The sequence below is a fragment of the Halichoerus grypus genome, chromosome 5, assembly GCF_964656455.1.
Source record: "Halichoerus grypus chromosome 5, mHalGry1.hap1.1, whole genome shotgun sequence".
NCBI lineage: Eukaryota > Metazoa > Chordata > Mammalia > Carnivora > Phocidae > Halichoerus > Halichoerus grypus.
Genome location: NC_135716.1, coordinates 69,248,937 through 69,272,518, shown reverse-complemented (window position 1 = coordinate 69,272,518; position 23,582 = coordinate 69,248,937). Strand labels below are relative to the sequence as shown.

Genomic DNA, 23,582 nt, shown 5'->3' with positions numbered 1-23,582 from the left:
CTTTTCTGGAAGGTAAAAACCAAAGCTTCTACCTGATTGTCAAGGGAGACCGTTCCAAGAAGTTCCTCATCTTGCGCTACCTCATTTGAATAAGAGCCCACTTTGGTGAAGATCCAAATTCACGTTTTGACATTGAATGTTTCTTTCTTCTGCGGCTCCAGCTCTTTCCTCAGTGGGGCCTTGGAGCCCACGGGTGACTGACAAATCTAGTGTGTGAATTAATTTCTGCTGACTATCAACACATACAAGATCAAAGTGGCATCCTAAGCATCCTATACAGTCTCAGGCTGCCCAGAGGAGAATGGTGCTTTGTCAATAACCTCTACGCACGTCAGTTAGGGACGGGCACTGCATAAATAATTAAGGACGGGACGGAAGACTTCACAGCAGCAACTGATATTTCCTGAACACTTTCTACCTGCCAGACACTTTTCATCCACTGTGTTGGGTAATCCCCTGAGATCGATAGTTGTATTGTCACCTTCACTGATGAGGAGACCGGGGCGGAATGGCTTGCTCTCAGGCATAAAACAGCCAGGTGACAGTCCATATCTGAATCCAGATTTATCTGACTCAGATCCTCAACTCTTAACCATGATACTATCCTGCCGTCCATTGGAAGGAAGGAGGTGTTCTGAGAGAGACCCAGAACCAATAGTTAATAGGATCCCATGCCTTCTGGCAGATTATTTCTGACCTGCCAAGAACGTTCCCTGGCTCCACGCACGGCCCCACCCACTCATTGCCCCAGGTGGCAGGTGTGGCTCCTGAAAGCTGATTGGGATATTTGCTTTCAGTGACTTTTGCTCCTTCTTCCACGCTCCTTCCTTCCTTCCTTCCTTCCACCCCATCCCCCACCCCTACTCTGTGGACTTAGTTTTTCTAGCACCTCTTGCACCCTCTCAAACCATATCAAGTTTCTCTCCTGTCTGGGTTCAGTGAGTAAAATCGGTGCTAACTGAATCAGACTTCCTCCTTCAAGGTGAATGGTGGGCCCTGTGAGGACACACCTCCACTTCCTGTGTGTCTTGATGGTGGGCATTTCTGCTATACTTTACCCCGGGGCAGGGCTCCCACAAAAGCGCTCACTCCGTCAGATCAACGGTGGGAAGGGAGGAAATGAGACTGGTGCTGATCTTATCATTGACCATTACAGTTTCCTTGGGAAAGCCAAACTTTGGCTTTGCTAGATTCATATGCTATGAAGTATCCAAGGACTCTATTAAAATTATGACCACAAAGTTTACTTTCTGGAAATAACCTCTTTTATCTTTCCTAATCTGCTGGGGAAAAAATCGTCCAAATGTCAAAGTATTTTCCAGATAGATTGACCTGGCAGTTGACAAGTGGGTACTGATCCACATTGTATGTGACTTGATAGTGATCGCTTAGCCAGAATTGATGGTAATATTACAGCATAAATGTCATACGTGTATTTGCCTCAGTGAGTTGGCAATAAGTCAGCACCCACCCCCAAAGATTTTGGGGCAGCAGAATAGCAATGTAATAGTTCAGACAGTGTTGTCTGCTGGACCACTCAATGAGCTACACCCCTACAGGGCTGAGATGGGGGTCCGAACTCTGGTTCGGGACACTTGGGTGGCTCAGTCATTAAGCGTCTGCCTTCGGCTCAGGTCATGATCCTGGGGTCCTGGGATCGAGCCCTGCATCGGGCTCCCTGCTCAGTGGGGAGCCTGCTTCTCGCTCTGCCTGCCGCTCCCCCTGCTTGTGCTCTCTCTCTCTCTCTCTCTGGCAAATAAATAAAATCTTAAAAAAAAAAAAAAAGAAGTCTGTCATTCTCCCTGTGGGTCTCCGTTGCCATGTGCCTTCGTGGTAGGATCTCTGTCACTCTGGCATTTAAAGAGATGAATTCTCTACAAGTGCCCACATGTAAACGCACGGCCCCAGTTGGTACTTTGTTGAAGAAGCTGTGATGTGTCCAGAAGGGAGGAAAATCTGGTGGTATTGGACTTTGCAATGTGGCAATTTTCTAAGGGATTTTCAAGGGTACTTTTGAAAGTGTGTGACTTTGCCCTGAGAGTCCGAGCTGGGACTCTGCTGGATGATAATGAGTGTATCCTGTCCTCATAATGGTAACTATCCCTTGCAAAGAAGCAATTGTATTCCAAGCTTCTTTCTTGCGGCGAGTATTGTGTTAGGTTTATATAGTAGATACTAGAAATAATGAGAGCTGATCTTCCCAAGCTGTACCCAATTATGCCATTGTCCTCTGAAGCAAGTGCCCTATGATACAAGCTCCGCAGGCACCCCATTATGATGCCTTCTACTGTATCACTGAGGCCTAGACGTGGGCCTCACTTTCATGCATCGGGCTCTCTCCCTCTAGCCCTTGGCTCTGCTTTTCTCGGGCCTGACTTCACTTTGGGGCTTTCTCCATATAGTGGGCTCCTGGGGATGTGAGCTTCGCAACTGCAGCACAGAGAACTTCTCTTTGCCAAGAGTGACTGTAACAGTTCTGGAAGCCCGTTCCTGCGGCTGGCTCTGGGTTGAGCTGGTTTGGGTCTCAGACCCACGCTGGCCCCCGGCTCCGCAGCCCGGGATATGCGATGCTGTGATTGGCCAGTCCTGGGCGGGCGCGGAGGCGGAGCCAGGTTCAGGCCACGCCCTACACAAGCAAAGCCCTGAACGCTGGGAGCAGAGGTGCTCCAAGGACAGTCCCCGCGCAGCAAGGGCCCTGGGTACTCGCAGACAAACACAACCCAGGCGGCTCCCAGACCCTCTTCGTCCCCTTTTCTCCTGTCACCGCCGGCTATGCTTTCTCTCCTCCGCCTTCCCTCCACCTCCAGACTATTAACTCACGGCTTTTCCTGCCTCCCAACTTCCATGCCTCCGTGCCTTCTGTTTGCTTTCTTCTCTGGGCCTCTTTCCATCTCTGCTTACCGCACTGTTGTTTCTTTTTCACGCTGCAGTTGCCTCAGAGGTCTCTGACTGGGTTTGTTCGCATCTAGTGCAGAGCGTCCATGTTGAGACGTGCGCTCTTGTCAGGCCACCTCATAGCCACTAACCAGTCCTGCAGACGGTTTCCTTCCGGTTAGACCCCTTCCCCTGGGAGGATCGGCCCAGGTAAAAGAACCACGTGCTGTGGTATAAGGCAAGGGGCCTACGGAGAAGGTACAGTTTGGGGCTTTTTTGCTCAGAGAGCACAACCATCAGAGCTTCTTGGCCCGAAGAATGTGTACAGTGTTTCTCCTAAAGGACCAGACTCCATTATTTCTAGTATATGCTATAGACACCGAAACCCACACTTGCTGAAAGAAAGATCTTTGTGGAATAGGGACAGTTTTTTTTTTTTTTTAAAGATTTTATTTATTTACTTGAGAGGGAGAGCAAGCAAGAGAGAGAGCATGAGCAGAGCAGAGGGAGAGGGAGAAGCAGGCTCCCGGCTGAACAGGGAGCGGGATGTGGGACTCCATCGCAGGACCCCGGGACTATGATCTCAACCAAAGGCAGATGCTCAACCGACTGGGCCACCCAGGCGCCCCAGGGCAATTTTTTTTTAAACTCCAGGTGGGACCACTGTTGGGTGTATGACAGATGGAAAGTCTAGAAACATAATCTCAATGACGCAAGGAAAAGGGGTTTGATAAGAAAAGGTGAAAGGGGTTGAGAAAGGCTAAGCGGTGACCACAAGAAGTTTTTTAAAAACTAAAGGTTAAAGAAGATATTGCTCAGCTATTCCACAGGTACGGGGAGCCTAGAGCATGCAGACTGGTTTCAATAGTGGCAAGAAACAACCTTATTAAACCACAGATTACAGTACTGAGAGAAGCTTCTAAAGGCTTCTAAGAGTGTGTTCTTAGATGAGGTGATGGAGTAAATGCCTGACTCCTGCCAGGTAGTCAGGGGGATTACAATTTAGAGTTTTATAATTTGAATTCTAAAATATAATAAAAACGGGAAGCCCAACACTTTTTTGATTTCATTTTAACAAAAGAGCCTTCATTTTATCTACCATTCTGTCTCCCTCCCAACTGCCCAGTGATTACTTGTGGGTCAGAATGAGGGTGAAGCAAGTGCAAAATTTAAGGAGGCCCTTCCTCTCAGGTGCCACCCCTGCACTGGCCTGCTAGCTGGACAGTGAGTGCCTCCTTAAATTTTGTGCCCGGGGCTCCTGCCTGTCTCACCTGCAGCCTGGTTCTCTTCCAGGAAGTATGGTGGTTTCTTTTTCCTAAAAGCAAAACACTGGGCAGTTTCCATAAGAGCAATCACTTAATCCTGCTCTTTCTGACCTGGGTTAGAGGACTTAAACTAAAAATGAAGAATTTTGTTTGCAAGTGTGAGACAGAGAAGGTAAACATACAGATTTTTCTAAATGTAAAAAAACAACAAAAAACCTAAACAACAACAACAAACACAACAACTTGGTTTTATGTTAGCTTACTTTTTTTTTTTTTAAATCCCTGTGGCCTATCAAAACACATCCTCTCCTGGCCTGGCCGGATTTGTCCCCAGGGCTGCCAGGTGGCCACTTCGGCCCTGAGCATTTTCATATTGGCAATCTGTTTCCCAGTCCAGACGCTTCTCCTAGACAGCTCATGTTCACCTGTCTTATTAATAATTGGCTGCAATCTTTTCAATTTTCCCCTCTAATAGGCTTGCAGAGTTATGTTACTTATCACTTGATGAGCTCAATTCTTCTAGATTTTTACATTACTCCTCTAATGCCTTCAGGTAAATTGCAGGATCACCTGAGTAACTCGATGCTGATGAGGAAAGCTTTGAGGCAAACACAACGGGGATGGGGCCAGGATGTTCTCTGAAAACCTGGCTTAATTGTCTCCAGGCTGCTTGGCATGACCACATCATGCGTGGCTTTCCTCCACAGTGAAAAATATCCTGAGAATAAGTATTCTCCCCAGGACACAGAGGGATCCCTCATTTCTCACTGAGTGCCAGTGTTCATTCATTCTTCCACTTCCTAAGAGGCCTTACTTTCTGAGGACACCTTGTAATAGTCAACCTGAAATTTCCTTTAATTCCTGTGGAAAATATTCTGGGCTTTTTGCCCCACTAGAAATAGTTATAGCCATTCAAGAAGAGCCTTCTTCAAACATTTATTCCTGGAGGGAAGATCCCTAGAAACTCTGATGCTGGTGTCTATTTTCTTATTCTTTCTTTCTTTCTTGAGAGAGAGAGAGAGAGTGCACACAGGGGCACTTGAGCAGGGAGGGGGCAGAGGGCGAGGGAGAGAGAGAATCCCAAGCAGGGCTCCATGCTCAGCATGGAGCCTGACTTGGGGCTCTATCCCATGGCCCTGAGCACCCTGAGATCATGACCTGAACTGAAATCAAGAGTTGGACACTTAACCAACTGAGCCACCCAGGCGCCCTGGGTATCTATTTTCAGGACTATATTGAAAGCTAATAGCTTTTTGATTAATAGTTACGAATCATGTAAAAAAAAATTGGATGTTGGTGTTCCCTCTCATGGGCTCACAATGCTTTATTTCTGTTAGAGAGAAGTGAAGCTGGACATGTCCTCGAGGGGGCTAGCTGGCCAGACAGCCTGGTTTCCCAAGGGGCACTACCAAGCTGAGTCCCCAGTCTGGTCCTGGGCTTCTCAGGGTAAGAAATGATTAGTTAGGGCAGCTGGAAATGTTTGACTTAGAACCCTCTTGCTTAATCAAAACCTACAAGAAACTGGGGCACCTGGGTGGCTCAGTCAGTTGAGCATCTGCCTTCAGCTCAGGTCATGATCCCAGGGTCCCGGGATTGAGCCCCAAATCGGGCTCCCTGCTCAGCAGAGAGCCTGTTTCTCCCTCTCTCTCTGCCTGTCACTCCCCCTGCTTGTGCTCTCTCTCTCTCAAATAAATAAATAAAATCTTAAAAAAAAAAACCTACAAGAAACTGACATGTTAACCATAAGTCCAGTTAATTCATATTTAATGCAAGATGTATCAGCCAAATGGTCAAGAATCCCTACAAGACTGGTGGCTGCTGACTTCTGTTCATTAAAACCTCCACCTTCCATCTCTATTTTAGGGAGTTATAGTCCAGAGTGCATAATAACGTTACTCACGGTTATTCATTGGCGGTTCCATTCTCCTCCCCTTACCCCCAACAACACTGGGGAGAAAGTGCGATTTCTGGATCAACTCCCTTCTTAGAAGTTCCCAAGCTGATCATTTCAGCTCTGTAAGACCTCCTTGAGCTTGGTTCACTTCATTCACTCACTATGGTCCACCCAAATTCCCATTTAGTGACCTGAGAATGTAGGTTTACCACTGTGGGATTGGGGTTCTTAAATTTCTGTAAGCTGTGCATTAACTGACTGTCCCTTAGAGTTACTATTTCTACAGACAGCTGATCTCATCGGTCCGCTAAGTTGTGCCTTCCTGAAGGGGACCTGATGCCTCTGCGTAGAGATCATTTTTACAACCACACACAAGAGAAGAAATGACGGATGTACCTGAAACCAGAGCAAACTGAAGGTTCACTTTTCTTACTCTGTTGAACTTCAACCTCATTTAAGTAGAACAGCAAATAAACGTTACAAAGAAGTCAAGATTCAAAAACTCTACCCCCCACACCCCCGCTCTCCCCCCCCACTTCAACTTATGAAAGACTAAGTGAACCAGTGGAAATACAATTGTGTACTAAAAAACATCAAAAGCGCATAAAATCTTTTTTGCCTCTGTTTTCACAATCAAGTTTGGATGTTACAAAGTTCTCAAAATCTCAATTGGGTCTGCATATTTATATTCAAAAAGCCATTGGATAGGTAGGTAGATGTTGTCTCATTTATGCTCTAAGTGACATGGTGAGGATGCGTATCAATGCCGGTCAGTGTGGGTAGGTTTTATTGTTAAAACCCTCACAACAGGCGGGGATGATTGATTACAAGACTGAGGCTACGTCGTTTCTCTGCAGCCCACCTTCTCGTCCCCTCCCCTGGTAAGTAGAAGTAGGCTTTCTTCCACCAGCATGAAGACTCAAGATTAAAAAAAGTAGCATTGGTTAGTCAGAATGTTCTCCTCACTGGAAAACCACCATTGGAGGGGCCAGGAAATGACAATTTTCAGCCCCCTGTGGTCATGAATTATAGACCATACACAGTGTCATGTGAAACCAGGGAAACTCATATATTTCAGGAAAATCTCCCCCTCCCCCTGGGGTTGTTGTGTTTTGTTCTGTGTGAATCGAATTCCTGGATTTTCTTACACAGCATCTATGGTTCCCACCGGAAGGAAACAGAAAACTTCAATTCTCTGAAGGGAAGCTACTCCATCCGCACCATACACAGAGCCTTTACTGGAAACCCTGTTGCATTTCCTCGGTAGGACATCGGGTTTATCTAAGCTGTGAAAGCAACACAAAGATAAGACCGATGACGTTTTTCTTGTTACGAAAAAGCTGTCTGCTTACTGTCTGGAAACAGTGAATCCTTGATTTGGAAGGGACTCCAGCAATTTAAGGTTGAAAACGGGGCCTCTTCACTTATTTGTATTTCACCCTTCCCTTGGGGGAGGGCTGCTTATGAGTTATTTAGAAGTCCTAGAAGAATAGGTCATGGGGTTTGTGGCTACATTTGACTCCTATAATTGTGCAATAAAACCACATTCTGCTGATATCCTTAGGTAAGAGCAGAAATGCCTGGATGGAATGCCCATCAGCATTTGTACTCTTTGAAGAAACATAGTTTAAAATGCTCAAATACTTTGGAAACTTTAAAAAAAAATCAGAAATATTCTGAAGTCACCGATCACTTTAATGTTTAACCCGTGTGGCTAGAATAAATGTGCAAGATGATATATTAATCTCTGGTGTATTTGGAAACATTACCCTTCTGTAAATTTAAATTGTTCACAAGATAAGTTCATTTGCTAAAAAAAAGATTGATTGATTGATTTGAGAGCAAGAAAGCATGTGCAAAGTGGGGGGGGGGGGGCAAGGGAGAGGGAGAGAGAGTCTCAAGCAGACTCCGCGCTGACTGTGGGGCCCGATCCCACGACCCTGAGATCACAACCTGAGCAGAAACCAACAGTCGGTCACTTAACCGACTGCACCACCCAGGTGCCCCAAGATAAGTTCATTTTCTATAGAATTCCATTTGATTTTAACCTTTCTTCACGATCATGTGTGTTTGTCAGTTTGCCCTTGGATTCAGTCAAAGCTAGCGATCTGAAATAGTTATTGCCCCATTCCAGATCCTTTTGGGAAGTTAACACCCTGGCACCTCAGTTTCTTCATTTATAAAGTGAGGATAAGAACAGTATCTACCTCTCTGAGTGCTCTTCTATTTATTAACAAATACTGTGTGTGTCAGGAGTGCTAGACATCAAGGACACATTGGAGAGCAAGGCCGAATGTGTGTCCCTGTCCTGCTGGCTCTTACGGCTCAGGGAGGGAAATGAACAAGTAAGCAAACAGAAAAATAAGTAATTTTCCATGATTTTAAGTGCTATGCAGGAAAATAGAGTGCTAGGGTGGTTTGATTAGTTTGAAGGAAGGTCTCCATGATATGGAGACATTGTGAAAAAAATATGAGCCAGGCAAAGGCTGGATATTCCAGGCAGAGGGAGAAACATGTGCAAAGGCCCTGAGGTGAGAATGTCTTTGATCTTGACTAGACAGGCCTGACTGATGGATGGAAGACAGTGATGTGGCTTACTGGAGTAAACAGGCAGTAGGCAGGTCCAGGCGTTGGCTTGTCGGCCAAAGGAAAGCAGTTGGAGTTTTCCTGAGCACTTGGGAAGCCATTGGAAGACTTTAACCAAGGACAGGACTTGACCTTGTTTACATTTACTATTTATTTTTTTTAAGTAGGCTCCATGCCCAACGTGGGGCCTGAACTCATGATCCTGAGATCCAAAGTTGCATGCTCTACTGACTGCGCCAGCCAGGCGCCCCTTTTCTTTATTAAATTAAAAAAGCCTTTTTTTAAAAACCTCATTCACATTTTATTTTTGTTTTTTAAAAAAGATTGAGAGAGAGAGCACAAGCAGGGGGAGTGGCAGAGGGAGAGGGAGAAGCAGGCTTCCTGCTGAGCAGGGACACCGACTGACCTGTGGCTCCAGGGCCCAGACGCGGGGCTTGACTCAGCGCTGTACCAGTGATCTGAGCTGAAGGCAGACGCTTAACTGACTGAGCCACCCAGGCGCCCCTCACCTTGTTTACATTTTAAAAAGAGCTCTCTGGCTACAGTGTGGAGAGGAGATTGGGGACGAAGGAATGGAAGCCAGGGCTTTCTTTGTAAGGATTAAGTGACCTGATGAACATTTAGCATTTGGTGCAATATTTGACATATAATAATAGCCTAGTTCATGTTAGCGATTGTTACTAATAATTATTGTCAATATTAATAACAATAATGCTTCAGTTTGGCATCATCATCTGATGGTATAAATTCAACATGTATACTTGAAATTAAATGTCCACATTGATTTCATTCACTACAATGTCATAAAAAAAAAATTAGGTCAGCAGTTGGGAGGTGAGTTTATTGGCCTCTCTGAGACTCAATCGTAAAGCCAATTTTGATTCTTCAACTGTTTACCTTATTATTGTCCATGTAGTTAGCTGCGTGTGTTGAGTGCAAACTTTTTAATGAGCAAATTTATGAAACGTTTTTCATTAGTTAAATTACCCACCTATAAAAGAAGGCACTTTAAAAAAAAAAAAATACCTTGTTTTCCGGAAACCATAACATTTATTCCTGTGAGATTTACTTCTGACCCTGATGATGATATAGGTAGAGAGCGGTATGTATGTTTGGGAAACTAGCATTTATGTACTAAAACTCAAGCTTTGCGAAAGGGTCTCTATTGGCCACAAGTAACCAGAGTGTACGTATTCCATTTTCCTTGCCCTCTGTCAGTCTTTTAGCACCTATAGGCAGTAGGCGAGAGCCACAAAATGCTGAGTAACTTTGTGCCCTCTCCTGGACCCTCTCTGAGCCTCAGTTTACTCATCTGTCAAATGGCTGTAAATAACCATGACCTCCTTTTAAGGCTGTGATGATTGAAGGAGAGACGTCATTCAAGTGTTTCCATGGTGTCTGACACATAAAAGAGCTCAACCATTGTTCACTGTTGCGCTTATTATTATTATTATTTGAAGACCAAAGTCCCTGCTCTCCTTTATTGGACCCATTTAATTCCAGATAAAAAGGATGAGTTCTGGATTCCACAGAGGATTGCTTGGGATATCAGAAAATGTTGGTGATGACCTCTGACATTTTATCTCTGACCCTAATGTGACCCTGGAGCCAGGATGAGACCTGGAAAAGAAAGAGGCCCGCAGCTCTGGCTCGGGCAGCCCTCCCAGACCTCCCGCCCGCGCAGCTCTGTGAGAGGCGGCCCTCCGAACCCTGGCAGTTTGATAAGCCAGGGGGTCTGGGGTTTCAATTCCCTCTGTCCTCTGCTTTTCTAACTGGCAGTAATTATCTTTGTAATGCTCTCATGCTAAATAATGATACTGCTAATGGGCGCTGCATTTTCGCGCACAGGTGCCTCGTGTTACCTGGCGGGGCACACTCAGGGCTCTCACACTCAGGGCCCTCGCCAGGCCCAGCCCCTGCCCATCCCGACAACACAAAGGCAGCCCAGCCTCCTACAGATCCACCCTGCCCTTCCCCCGCCGCCAGAAGGAGGCCCTTCTCCCTCCCTCCGGGCGCTCCTCTGTCCCCTGCTCCGCCTCCCTGGCCCCTTCCCTTCACTGCCCTCCCTCCCACCGCTGGTTTCTTCCTGCAGAAGAAATCCAGGAAACCACCACTCACATTTCCTCTGCCCACAGTTTCTCCAGGGCCTGACTCACACACAATTCAGCTTGATTTGGAGTTCCCTTGTCTCTGCCCCATGAGAAACCCCAGCTCTCCCATTCATTTCTGGGAGTGCGGGCTTGCCAGAGAAGGTGGCTTGTTTCTGCGTCTCATAATTGACCTTTCATCATTAAATAAGGGGGGGGGGGGCATACTGAAAACAAATTACCAAAAAACAAATGTGAGGCTGTTGGCTTTGGCTTTACACGCGCGCGCGCGCACACACACACACACACACACACACAGACCCTTACACGTTCGTCAGTAGGCAGCCTTCAGCAGACAACATCTGCAGGATGAGCCGGTTTTCGGTGACTTTAATCTGGTAATTCATTGTTTCTGTGGTGCCGGTTACAGTAGCTAAAAGGGCGGAACAGCAGGCCAATTTGGCACACAAACATATTTAAATGTGAACCGAGGGGTTTGCCCACCTTATGATGAGCGGTTGACTCGCTGCCAAAAAACAAAACAAAAACAAAACAATAGGTGGGGTTGCTGAGGGTGGGGGTGGGGGGGACAAGAGTTGCAGTTTCTAAACAGGGCGGAGGCTCCTTTAATCTCGACAGCACGAATACCAGGGGGTCACCGCACATCTGCTCGGGAGGAAAGACAAAGGGCAAGGTGGGGCTGCAGTGGCCTGCGGGCCGAGCTGGGCGCAGGGCGCGGCGCGGGGGCCGAGGCTTTGCGCGCTCGCCGCAGCCCCCGCCGCGGCGTTTAACCTTGACTTCTCCCTCCTCGCGTCTGGCACTGGAGGAAAGCCAGTCCAGATGGGCGTCCTGAGTGTGACGACTCCCCTCCCGCCCCCGCGCTCTCGCGCAGATGTCGCACGCTGCTCTGGGGGGCCCCCAGCCACGCCGCCCGCGAAGGCGCACCCCGAGCCGTCCACGCGCGCCCCTGGTGTCCCCTGCCTCGGCCCCGCGGAGACCGGCGCTGGGTGCTCCCGCGGGGGGCGGGGGGCGGAGACGGGAACAATGGCGAGCCTGTGCTCGGCCGGCCAGGGCAGGGGGGGGCGGGTCCCGGTCCCCGCAGCTGGCGCGTCCCGCTGCGCGGAGCTCCGAGCTGTCCCCGGGGTCCCAGACCAGGCCGCCCCGGGGGGTGGAGTGGGGGGAGCGCTGGGACCCGGCCGGGCAGGGGGAGCAACCCAGGCCCCGGCGACCCGCGCTCGCGGACCACAGTGTCGATCGCCGCCGGGCAAGTCCATGGAGACGGATCACGCCGTGACAGGCCAGAGGCGGCTCGAGGGATCCATAATTTATGATGTTGTTCTTACCAGTCCGGTTTGGGATTTCACAAGCGTTGCCCGTTTCCCTCCCATTTGTTGCTCCCGCCCGTCCTTTTGGTGAAAACCTCGTCTTCCCCAACCCCAGACGGTAGCACTTGCCCTATTGAATTAATGTGATAAGAAAAAAAGGGTGGGTTTCTACTTGAGGGCTTGCTGGGGCGGGCGCGGGGGTGGGGGTGGCTGAAAGGAACACAGGTAAGGGGGCGGGGCTGAGACGTTGCTTAGCACGCGGTGTATCTTCCACTAACTTTGCCTTGACTCTTAGGAAAAAATAACCTTATTTCCAGACAGTTGGGGTGGGGGCTTTGTGGTGAGAGGTAGTGAGAACAGATCTTCCCCTGCGACTAAGAGCAATCGTTTCCCTCATTTATAAATAAACTTCTTCCTCCTAAGTGGTATTTTTTAGCACAGCAGGCCTGCAAAAATTATGATTTGGGTGGCAGGAAGGGAAGGGGTTAACGCTCCTCCTTTGCTGGCCTGAGGCCGCTGATCCCTGCCTGGGTGCTCCTAACTTAGGACACGTCGTCAAGGGACCCTTGGCAAAGATGCTCTTGTCCCCATATTCCTTACATTGCTATACCGCTTGGGGAAGGATGTATGGATTTGATTAAGTTTTAGTGCAATGCATGAATCCATGATAGACACAACCAAGGACCCCAGACTAAGTTGGGGGAAGTTTTCTTTCTTGTTACCTTCTCCTTTTCTGTTTCTGTTTTTTGTTTTTTCTTGGAAACAAATTTATTCCAGGGCCCTTCTTTTTCTCTTCTGCACTCAGAATTGCTAAATGGAATTCAGAGCAGAGAGCAACTGTTGCAATTGCTTGCTGAGACTGGAGCGGGTAAAGACTTGAATAAGCAAAGGTTGGAGCTGGTCAGATCCGTTCTGATTGCTGCAAATGCCCAGGGGCTCCAAGCTGAGGGCGGCTCCCATTCCACTTGGGCTGATGAGGGAGCAGGCCTGGGAAGATCTGCAAACTCCCAGAGCCAGCATCCCCTGCAGATGGCTGGGTCATTTTGTGGTTTACAAATGATCAAGTCAGGTTGAAGCCACAGTCTCTGTGGTTACAGGCAACTGTGATTAGTCACACAGTTAGTGACCCAGTTAGGGCACACCCTCTTTTAAAAGGACATTATTCAACATCTTGCTAGCTTGATTTCAGAAACGTTCCATGGATACAGGGAAGATGAATACTGCAAGGAATGGGGCATTGAAAACCTAGGCTATGTGTTCACATCTGCCAGGAGTTGGGTTTTTCAAAAAGGAGCAAATCTGGGGTGGGACTTTTGAGGCTAGGATTTCACTGAACTTTGACAAGAGATTGCTTTTCAAGTTCAGGTATGGCCCTTTTTTCTGAAAGGAGTCCAGGAAAGATAGAAAAGAAAGTTACCTCGTGAGCTTTGACTTGGCTTGTATACTCATGGCCATATGTAAAATGAAAGTGGGGAGGCAGGAAGAAGAACCCTACATATGAAGTCTTGTGTGGCTTTTTATTTTTTAAAAATAGCATTTCTTTTTACCACAATGGCATAGGAACTTGTAAACATGAGTCCCCAGCAAGAGTAAACAAATTCGCTTCTTTTATCTGAAAAACAAGTAGAGTAAGTCTCTCTCTCTCTCTTTTTTATAAAGAGAAAATGCAAAACAAAAATGTCCCCTCCTCTTAAAGGCTTCTTTGCTGGTGAGTGTTTGTCCAGGAACAAATAGTCTTTTATTCGAATGGTCTCCAAAAGTTCATAAGCAAAAAAAGTGTCCAACGTCGGCTTCCCGACAATACGGTCTCTAGCTGCATAGTGAAGCTTTTCTGTCCTGAATTTGTGATCTGCTATCAGAGCCCTTTAATTTCTGCGAACAGAAGGCTCTTTGGGAGAAGAAAGCTTGGGGGTGGGGAGTGACATTGGAATCAGTCTTTTTTTCCCCCCTTTGGCTGTTTTCTTCCAGTCAGCAAGTAGTGCTTGAATTCTTCTGATCTTTCCCAACATCTTACTGAGGTGAGGAGCAGGGAAGGGTTAAGCTAGGCCACAGGCAGCTTTCCCTGCTGGCCTATTTTACTGGGGGGGGGTGGGGGAGGGGGGGTGGGGGTTGGAGCTGCTGGCCAGGCAACACCTAGGAACTGTTCATAAAAAGGAGACGCCCTACTCCTGATGCCCTTTATCTCCTTTGGAGATTTTCCTTTTACAGCGTGTTTTATACAATCTTCAGTGATGACCGTCTTTTTAAAGTCATAGGTTCCCTGAAACCATTGGGGGTTGATGCGTATTCCCAACATTCCCAGTGTAGTATCTGGCAGGATGAAAGGAAAGAGGCAAACCGTTAGGGAGAAAACAGACGATCGTTTTGGGGGATGTGCAGAAATAATGATTTGTAACTAAATTTTAATTGCTTTAAATAAAATCATTTTAAATATTTGGTCACCTCCACTTTTTTTTTCAAGATTTAGTTATTTGAGAGAGAGAGAGAGAGAGAGAGAGAGAGTGCACGGTGGGGAGGGGCAGAGGGAGACAGAGTCTCAAGCAGGCTCCAGCTGAGCGCGGAGCCCGCCGACATGGGGCTCGATCCCATGACCCTGAGATCATGACCTGAGCCAAAACCAAGAGTCAGATGCTGACGGCACCATCTAGGCACCCCTCAAATGGATTCCATTTGACACACATTTACTGAGAAGCCTCAGTAAAAGCCAGGTCCTTTCCTAGGTGAGGAGGACACAGGAGGAAGCAAGACACTCCAAAGCCATGCTTTCATGGAGCTTATATTCGAGTGGGGGGTGGTGGGTAGAGCTCATAACTTTAAAATAACTTTTGGATAAGGATAAGTGCTTTAAAAATAATAAAACAGGACAGAGAGAGAGCCTCTCTGAGGAGTTGACATGTGAGTCGAGATCTAGGAACAAAAGGAAGAGAGCCGTGATGCCACTTGGGAGAAATAGCACAGGCAGAGAGACTCATGAAGGCCTGAGGCTGGGATGGGTTGCTTCAGCCAAAGAAATAGGGTGGAGAGGAGGCCTGGGGTTCCTTCACCAGCAGATTCTTCCATGCTTGTCAGAGTTGGCAATTTGCACAACTCCAGGGGGTGCTGTCCTCACTTCCAGCCTGCCTGCAGTGAGCGTCTGCCCTGACTCACTTCCACATGCAAAGCAGCAAAGCAGCTGAGAGGTCTGACGCTGTCCCCTTTATCTGCGAGGCTTCTTTGCCTAGACTTAAAAGCCAGCCATATTGACCGAATGCAAGGGGGGACACAGCTATTGTGGAGCATAAACTCGTGTCCAAGGTAGGGGAGGGGAAGGTGTAGCCGCGTGCATCCTGTTGAGTTGGCCAACTGGTGAGGACAGGCTTGGGTGATGTAGCTTTGAGGTGAGAGACCGACATTTCCCCTCAGGGGAGGTTTGTGCCCACCAGAAGCAGTCCCCTGAGGCCTGGAGTGGCCCTCCTTTCTCCCACGGGCCCAATATCCAGCCCCCTAGATCTGCTTCAAGTTTGAGGAAGCCTAGGACGTCCCTTGTTAGGTCCCTCTGATCTGTCCCAGCATCCAGGGCAAGCACTGGGAGATTGGGTCCTTTGGTTCCCTGCCCCCTCTTTGCTGGTGTTCCCCACCCCCCCCCCCCCAGCACCACCCCCGGTGGTGTCTGGATGTTGATTGGTCTGCCCTACATCCCACTCCTCTCAGGGCCTCTACCTTCTTCTGGGCTGGCAGGGACTTTTGCCACAAGGCCTCTAGGAAGTGGGTGAGCTGGTCTCCATCTCGGCGCTGCCTGCTCTCGCTGGCTCCTGGGCTCTTGGAAAGCACCCAGAATGGTGACCCTGGGGCTGGGATTCCAGTCAGGCCGGGGAGAAGGCTCTGGAGGAGCCTCCCTTGCTCTTGCCTGGGCAGAAGCAACAGCTGAAGAGAAGCAGGCCCTTGAATCTCACGGCCCCGGGCTCCTTCCCTCACCAATTTGTCTCCCTGTCCTTGACTCACTGAGTCAGAGGAATATTTAGGCTTTGATCTTTTTCAACCTCCAGCTATTCTCATCCAGAACAGAGACTGGTTTTGTCTTGTCAAGCTACCTAGAGCCACAGAAAACTGATATATCCCCCATTCAATTTTCCTCTTCATCTTCCAAGATTCAGCTATGGGTTCCAAGACAATGGGTTTGAATCTTAGCTCTGCCTCTTACTGGCCATATGGCCTTGATAAGTTGTACCATTTCGCAGAGCCTCAGATAGCTCATTTGTAAAATAAGCCCCCATCTCATGGAGTTGCCACAAGAATTAAATGGGATCACTGATGAAGAGTTCCTTGAAACACGCCTAACCGACGATAAGGTCTCAGATAATACAATCAGCATTGAATATTGCAAACTGACTCCCTACTGTCTCCTTCCTTGTAACCTTACACTATGTTCTGGATGGCCACACATCTTGGCTTTCTCCGTCTCCTTGAGATTCTTCTCCCTGTCTCCCCAGATCTTGATTGAACGGGGGAGCTCTTGTTGGCCCTGTATTTGGCTCATGTTGTAGAATCTCCCTCGTCCATCCTGCAAACATCGCCTCCGCATAGGTCACCTCCAAATTGTCATCCCTTTCTGCAGCTGACGTCTTATGACTTTCACTTCCTCTTAGATTCCATCACAAACCCAATCTGTCTGAAAACCAAATTACCATCTTCCTTTGAAATCAGAGACCCTCTCCTAGATTGCAAATGTATGACTCCATTCTCTGAGCCATGCTGGGTCCATCCTCTCCTGAATACCCTTCCTCTCAGCTTCTGCCTCCACCTTCTGACACTTTGGGTCCAAAGCATCTTCATTCACAACATGTCCCTCTTGTAATTATTTCCTTTCCAAGACCATTATACATACACATCTAGTTGCTGAGCACTTTGCACTGTGGTGGTCTAGTTGCTACTCGACCTGCCCCCCAAGCTCCAAGTTCTCCCCTGTGATGTGTCCTGCAGTGGGCTGCTTGGGCCCCATGGGCAGCCTGTGGGAGAGAGAGAAGGGCCTGGTGTCTTAGCTTGGCCTCAGTGTCCCAGAACTTGGTTTCCCCATCTTAATGAGATGCTCCTGCACGTATGTAGTGGAGATTTCTTGGCTTACGTTTGATGTTAGGAGGAAGGACTTCAGGAAAGGCCTCTGAGATTGATTTGCATGAAGACCCAAGAGAGTCCTGGGTAAGGACTCACCATGAGGGCATGGAGAGTCAAAGTGTGGTCAGATTAACTGGAGTATAAGCTATGGGCCTCATGTAGAAAGGGAGGGGAAATGTCAGGTGTTCTAATAGCGGTAACAGTAAATATTACTACTAATGTTGTTCTCTGGCCCCATTTCCCAACTTCTGTTTCAGGGACTTGTACCAGATCCTAAAAAAGTGCAAGCTGTGACAAAATGAGTAGAAGAGCCGGTTCACGAAAATGTCCACGTGTTGTCCTGAGCGTGAGCACCGCTTTGAGGCATTCATACATTCATTCCTCCACTGCTTCCCAAGCATGTACTGTGGGCTCCACACTGGGAATATGCCTGCCTGGAGTTCATGGTCAAGCAGGGGAGGCAGATAATACAAACAGGCAATGACCTTGAATGTCAGTATGTGCTACAGGTAGTCAGATACAGAAGGTCACAGGACCACATCTTAGGGATGCTTTACCTTAAGCTTACAGAATCAGAGGAGGCCTTGTGGAGGCCACGGAATCTAAGCTAAGACACAGGAGGAGAGTAGGAGTCAGTGGGGAGAGGAAGAGTTCCACGTGGAGGGGAGGAGGGTACACAAAAGTCCTTTGGGCAGAGAAGCACGACATTTTTGAGGAATGGAAAGGGTTTGGGCTTGGACAGAGCATGGCCAGGATGCCGAGGGACAAGACTGGAGAGGGTACAATGCACAAGGCATTGTAGACGGTGTACATGAGTTTTTATTTTACCCTAAAAGGCTAAGGGAAGCCAAAAGCCACGGGAGGGGTTTTGATGCTGGTGTGTGTGTGTGTGTGTAAGGATCAGGCTTAGCATCGGAATGGAGTTGGAGAGGAGCCAGATTCTGAGGGATCCAGGGGCAGGGCAGAGGAGGGTCAGAGAAATGGGCGGATTTGAGCAGTATCTGGGAGGATTTGTAATAGGTTGGTTACAGGAGGCCCCAGAGAGGGGACGGTCAGGGATAGCCCCCAGATTTCTGACTTGAACCGCTGGGAAGGCATTAGTGACCCTGCTGAGTTTGAGAATACTTGGGGAAGTGTGGAAGGGAAGTGGATGGGTTTGCTTTTGTGCATTATAGGTGGGAGGTTCCTGAGAGACTTGCAAGTAGAGGTGAGTTTGCCAACACTGCTCATCATTGGGAAAGCCAGACGAGACTTGAGAAAATCATTCCGATAAGGTGTGTGTTTATTTCTGCTGTAACTTGAGATCTTTTGGTTGTAAGGAAAGAAATTCCCTCAAGCTAACTTAAAACGTGGAATTGTTAGGGTACAGAGAGCTTCATGGGATGTGTTGGTCACAGGGAAGTTCTGAGGATGGGAAAATAGCTCTTCTGGCTTACACATGGCAATATGGCCGCTTGCCACTTGAACCTTCCCTTATGTGGCATTCCCCTCTGTGTAGACCAGTCTTCTCTGCTCATCCGTGGGGCCTCCAGCCTCCATATCTGCCCTCTCTGGAGTGGACTCCTGCTCTCACCTGCCAAAAGTCTTCACAGCTGCATTGAAAAGCTTACTAGGGACTTCACCACAATATCTACATCTCTTTATTCAAATTCTTGAGAAGAGAGTATCTGATTGGCACTTAGAAGTTAATGGTATAGCGACTGAGTCAGGTGCTCATCCTTGGTCCAAGCAGTGACAGCAATGTGTGTGTCTGTATACGTGTGCGTGTGTGGGTGTGTATGGGTGTGTATGTGTGTACGTGTCTGCACGTATGTGTGCATGCTTACGTGTATGCGTTTGTGTGGGTGCACGCACGTGTGTATGTGTATGTTGTGCATGTGTGTGTATGTATATGGGAGGGTGATTCTGGGTAAGGAGAATGGTCAAGATGGCTATACTGTTGAATACAGAACTGCGGATGAGACACAATGTTGATACATCATTTATCTACCTGTCTAACCGATTAAATGTGCTTCTGTGTGTTCTGTGTAGCAGGAAGAAAGGGCGTGGACACACAAAACTGTCTGAATGTCTCCTTTACCAGGAAGATACTGGGCAGTTTGCAGGTAACTGTCCTCTCGGAGCTTTGGTCCCCAGCTCTGTAAAGTCAGTGGCTACTTCTCCAGGACAGCAAACCGCACGAGATACCACTGTGACATGCTCGCTCTCAGTTGACTGTTCCTTTTTTTAAAGATTTTATTTATTTGTTTGAGAGAGAGAGAGGGAGGGCACCGAGGGAGTATGAGAGGCAGACTCCCTGCTGAGCAGGGAGCCCGACGGGGGGCTTGATCCCAGGACCCCGAGATCATGACCTGAGCCAAAGGCAGACGCCTAACCAACTGAGCCACCCAGGGGCCCCTGGTTGACTGTTTCTTTCCTCCTTTTACTTCTCTGTAATTCTTGTGCAAGTCACTGTTTGCCCAGAAAACAGGAATTGTACTTATGTCACTTTTTAAAAACATTTTTAAAAAGATTTTTATTTATTTATTTAAGAGAGAGAGCAGGAGTGGGGGGTGGGGAGACGGAGAAGCAGACTCCCCAATGAGCAGGGAGCCCAACACGGGGCTCGATCCCAGGACCACAGGATCACGACCCGAGCCGAAGGCAGACGCTCAACTGACTGAGCCACCCAGGCACCCCCATGTCACTTTTTTAATAGTGATTTCTGTGCATGAGTATTTTTTTTTTAAGATTTTTTTATTTATTCATTTGAGACACAGAGACAGAGAGAGAGAGAGAGCATGAGCAGGGGGAGAGGGAGAAGCAGGCTCCCCGCTGAGCCAGGAGCCCGATGTGGGGCTCGATTCCAGGACCCTGGGATCATGACCCGAGCCGAAGGCAGATGCTTAACCATCTGAGCCACCCAGGTGCCCCGGTACATGAGTATTAACAAATGTTTTTAGAATGATCATGTATCTTCATTCCATTAAATAGTAGTTGTAGCCACTCTATAATGTTTTAGGAAAACTGAGATGAGGAAAAATCATTTGCTCATAATCATGCCATCTAAATAACAACACGTAAACTATGATTTATTTCTTATCAGCTTTTTCCTCAGCTTTTTGTGTTTACATAAATAGGATCATAATTTACACACAATAAAATGCAGTGTTTTGAGATGTTTAAACATAAGTTATTTGCAGAATGAAAACGATATACTTTAAAAGCATTTAGTTTTCATAAATCTAGAATATCAGTTGGCATCTTCCCTTAATTTCCTGTTTCGTCCTGAACATCTTGCAGATGGGGCAGTGTTCACTTAGAACCTTATTTAATGCTACCAAATTACAAATATATTCCGGGCAAGAGTTATGTCCATTCAACTGTACTTTGGTATGTTAGATTTAATGCAGGGCTAATGAGGCCAAGCCACAGGTTTCATTCTCACGTGAGCCAATTAGCCTTACTAACTACTGTAGCCACAGACTTCACCCCAATCTTGGTTTCCCACCTTGCAGATGAATGACAGGGGTCACCAGGGAGACCAGGGAGAACATGAAGAGTTCAATGCAAATCCATTACCATTACTAGACAGCCAACTCAAAGGCTCCATCTTTGAACCATTAGGTGAAATTGCATGGGGGAGGGATGCTTAATAGGCACAATTAGAATGTGCGTGTTCAGCAATTGTTGGATCCTAGAATGAAAGCTCTAGATCCATCTAGAACAAAACTAGTCCAGATCCAGTTCTTTTCAAGAATGGTACGTGAAAAAAGAATCTCTTTACTTCAGATGAAACGGGGGTCAGCAGCTTCAAACAATGAAGGAAACTGGAGAATTCCATCAGTAGGCTCTCTTCAAATTAATACCACGCCGCTGGTTGGGGTTAGCAGATCGGAGAGAAGTGAAGCGTAGCTAGCAAGTGTGCTCAGATTTGAATGGACCTCAGAGAAGATTCTGGAAAGCACTTGTGAGAGGTTGGAGAGATTTGGAAAATCCCCATTAACCTATTTACCTGAGGTTGTCTTAGAGCAGGCACACACCTTTCAAAAATTCTGCTTGAGAAAATGCATCACGCCATTGGGGACATTTCTACCATGACACTGAATATTTTGTCTCTGAAGGTCTGCACTGAGCGTTATCAGCCTTAGATCTACCGTGATGCACTTTCTGGCACTGATGGGCCTTCTTTTCAAGATGACTTGCTCACGTACCCACCATTCCTTGCAAGTCCTTGGAGAAGACGTAAGCTATTGACAAATACATGTGTGGGCTCTGATGACGGGTTTGTGCCATATTGACATTATGCCTCACTCTGTGTTTCAGTGCTGAGGCAGGGACCTCAGTTTTCTCTGTGGTGGCTTGTGCATCAACACACACCCACCGTGCCACTTTAGTCTCACATGAGAGGAGCAAAAGTGTACCCCTGAAGCTTTCAGGCTGCTCTTTGTAGCATCCAGATTTTGTTCTAAGTCCTCTTGGTAAGACCGCGTTGTTCAGGAGCTCATGTTTGAGGCCTAGGTTGAGCTGCTGTTTGGTATTGTTCCTGCTCCTTACCACATTGGTGGCATCAAATGTTCTTACTGATTTTTTTTCCTGATTGGTCCAACCTGGAACAGGATCAGCTTCATAACTGGGACATCGTGTGGTCTGAAATACGAGATCTGTTTTAACAAACCACTCTTAAACCATCGTTTCTCCCGTGGAACCCAAGATCAGCAATTGCTGAGTTTCTTCTTGGCTTTCCCTCCGGTGACCCTTCTCACTCCTCCTGGTGCCCCCTTTCCCTCCTGCACTTTCTCCCACTGCTTACAAACAAAAACCCGCAAACAATACTCACTGAACTCTCAAATCCTTCCCTGGGCCCCTGAATCAGACAGAACTGAGTCATTCTGGCTGCTGATTGAGTGGAGGATGTGGGGGGGGGGGGGCGCGGAAAAAGTACCATTGTGTAAGTTAAGGAAAGGGTCAGAGGACCGAAAAGATTCAGCTGCATTAAAGGGCTTCTGTGCTGGATTTTCCTTTTAAGCCATCCAATGGCATAAATTAAGGACGGTAAACTTGAAGGTGTGGCAAATGAACAGAATACTAGTTTTTGTTTGTTTGCTCTATTTTTAAGTGAAATTCCTCTGTTTCCCAAGAATTCCAACATGAAGCTTTACATATTTTTCATGTCAGCTCTATTCCCTGGCACCTTTGTTTCCCAGCCTGCGTGCCTGCCTTCCCTTACCAGCTGGACACATCACCATTCTATTTTTCTATTGGTTGTGACTGAAGTAGCTTGAGGTCAATTATTTCCCCAGCAATTGACAAAGAATCTTGACGAAGAGGAAAGTGACATTGTCCCTTAAACAACACTGCTCCCTCCTCCCCCTGCCCTCCCGGTTGAGAGGAGGACAGACTTTCCTTTTGCAAACAGCCCAGCAGGGCAGTGGCGGTGGGGTCTGTGGAAGTGCGTGGGTAACATATGGTAAGTGGAGAAAATATTTATATTCATGGGGAAAGAGCAGGAGAAGATCCAAAGAAGGTCATTCCACAGAGATTTCAAGCGGGAGACCCGCAGACTTGATATTCTGTCTTTGGCCTGGATACAACAGAGAATTTAAAGAGTTCTGTTTTGTTTTGTGGCATTCCCACCACCTGTGCTCTCTGAACAATCTGAATTGTTGGCAGTTTCAAAAAGGGAATATCCCTCCCCCTAAGCTCCCGGAAAGTATCACACTGGACCTTCCCAGGGCCCTGCCCGGCTCCCGCCGCTGCCTTTCCTCCCTCTGCCTCTGCACCCCCCCAAGGCCAGAATTCAAAGCCGCTCTCTCTGGGCGCTGGTGCCTTGGGCCCGTCGGCCTTTCTTCCCTTGTTTTGATTGCAGACGGGGTAGCCGAGCGCACAGGCAAAGTGGGCATTTGGGGCAACTGCTTCTCCGGGGGGCGGGGGGAGGTTATAAATAATTAATCGGTGCTAGATTACTTTCTGATGAGCCACATGAAACCTCTAGGGCCTTCTCCGGTGCTTTCCGGCCGGCATTTTGCGTCACAGCTTCCTAAGAAAGGTAAAGGGTCCTCTTCCAGTCCCCAGTGGAAAAACTCGCGCCGTCCCGCAGGGCCACAGCCCAGCGCGCGCGGGAGGGACCATCTGCCGTCTGGGCGCGGGTCGCGCTGCGCCGCAGGCGGACGCGTCCCCGCGCAGCTCGGGGTGGACAGACGCGCGGACAGACAGACCCACGTGCAATGCGTCCCGCGCCCCAGAGGTGCAGCTGCGCGCGTCGCCTCCCGCGTCCGGTTCCCTGGGCCGCCCCGAGACCGCCGGGGGAAATGTGCTCGGCCCCGGGTGGACAGCAGCGGAGGGCTAGGCCAGGGTCATTTCCCATCGAGCAGTCGAAAGTTTATTTCTCCCTGCTGGGGGTGCAGGAAGATGAGAAACTGGGTACTTTGGAGACACCCCCCCAAAACGGCGGAGCTCCACGACGCCCTTCTAACTCTCG

The 23,582-nt window shown here is 48.1% G+C and overlaps 1 long non-coding RNA gene across 4 annotated transcripts in view; it reads left to right on the top strand.

The window, feature by feature from the left end:
• The first annotated feature begins 10,993 nt into the window (after window positions 1-10,993).
• LOC144381855 (uncharacterized) overlaps window positions 10,994-23,582 on the top strand; it is a 28,163-nt gene continuing 15,574 nt past the window's right edge. The window contains exons 1-5 of one of the 4 annotated variants that reach the window (XR_013447886.1): window positions 10,994-11,104; window positions 17,380-17,468; window positions 18,298-18,396; window positions 19,154-19,227; window positions 21,226-21,346. This is a non-coding gene — a long non-coding RNA (uncharacterized LOC144381855). Of the gene's footprint in view, window positions 11,105-11,298; window positions 11,401-12,617; window positions 14,050-17,379; window positions 17,469-18,297; window positions 18,397-19,153; window positions 19,228-21,225; window positions 21,347-22,256; window positions 22,572-23,582 lie in introns of those variants that run through there. The other 3 variants (XR_013447885.1, XR_013447887.1, XR_013447888.1) reach the window with 3 other exon arrangements.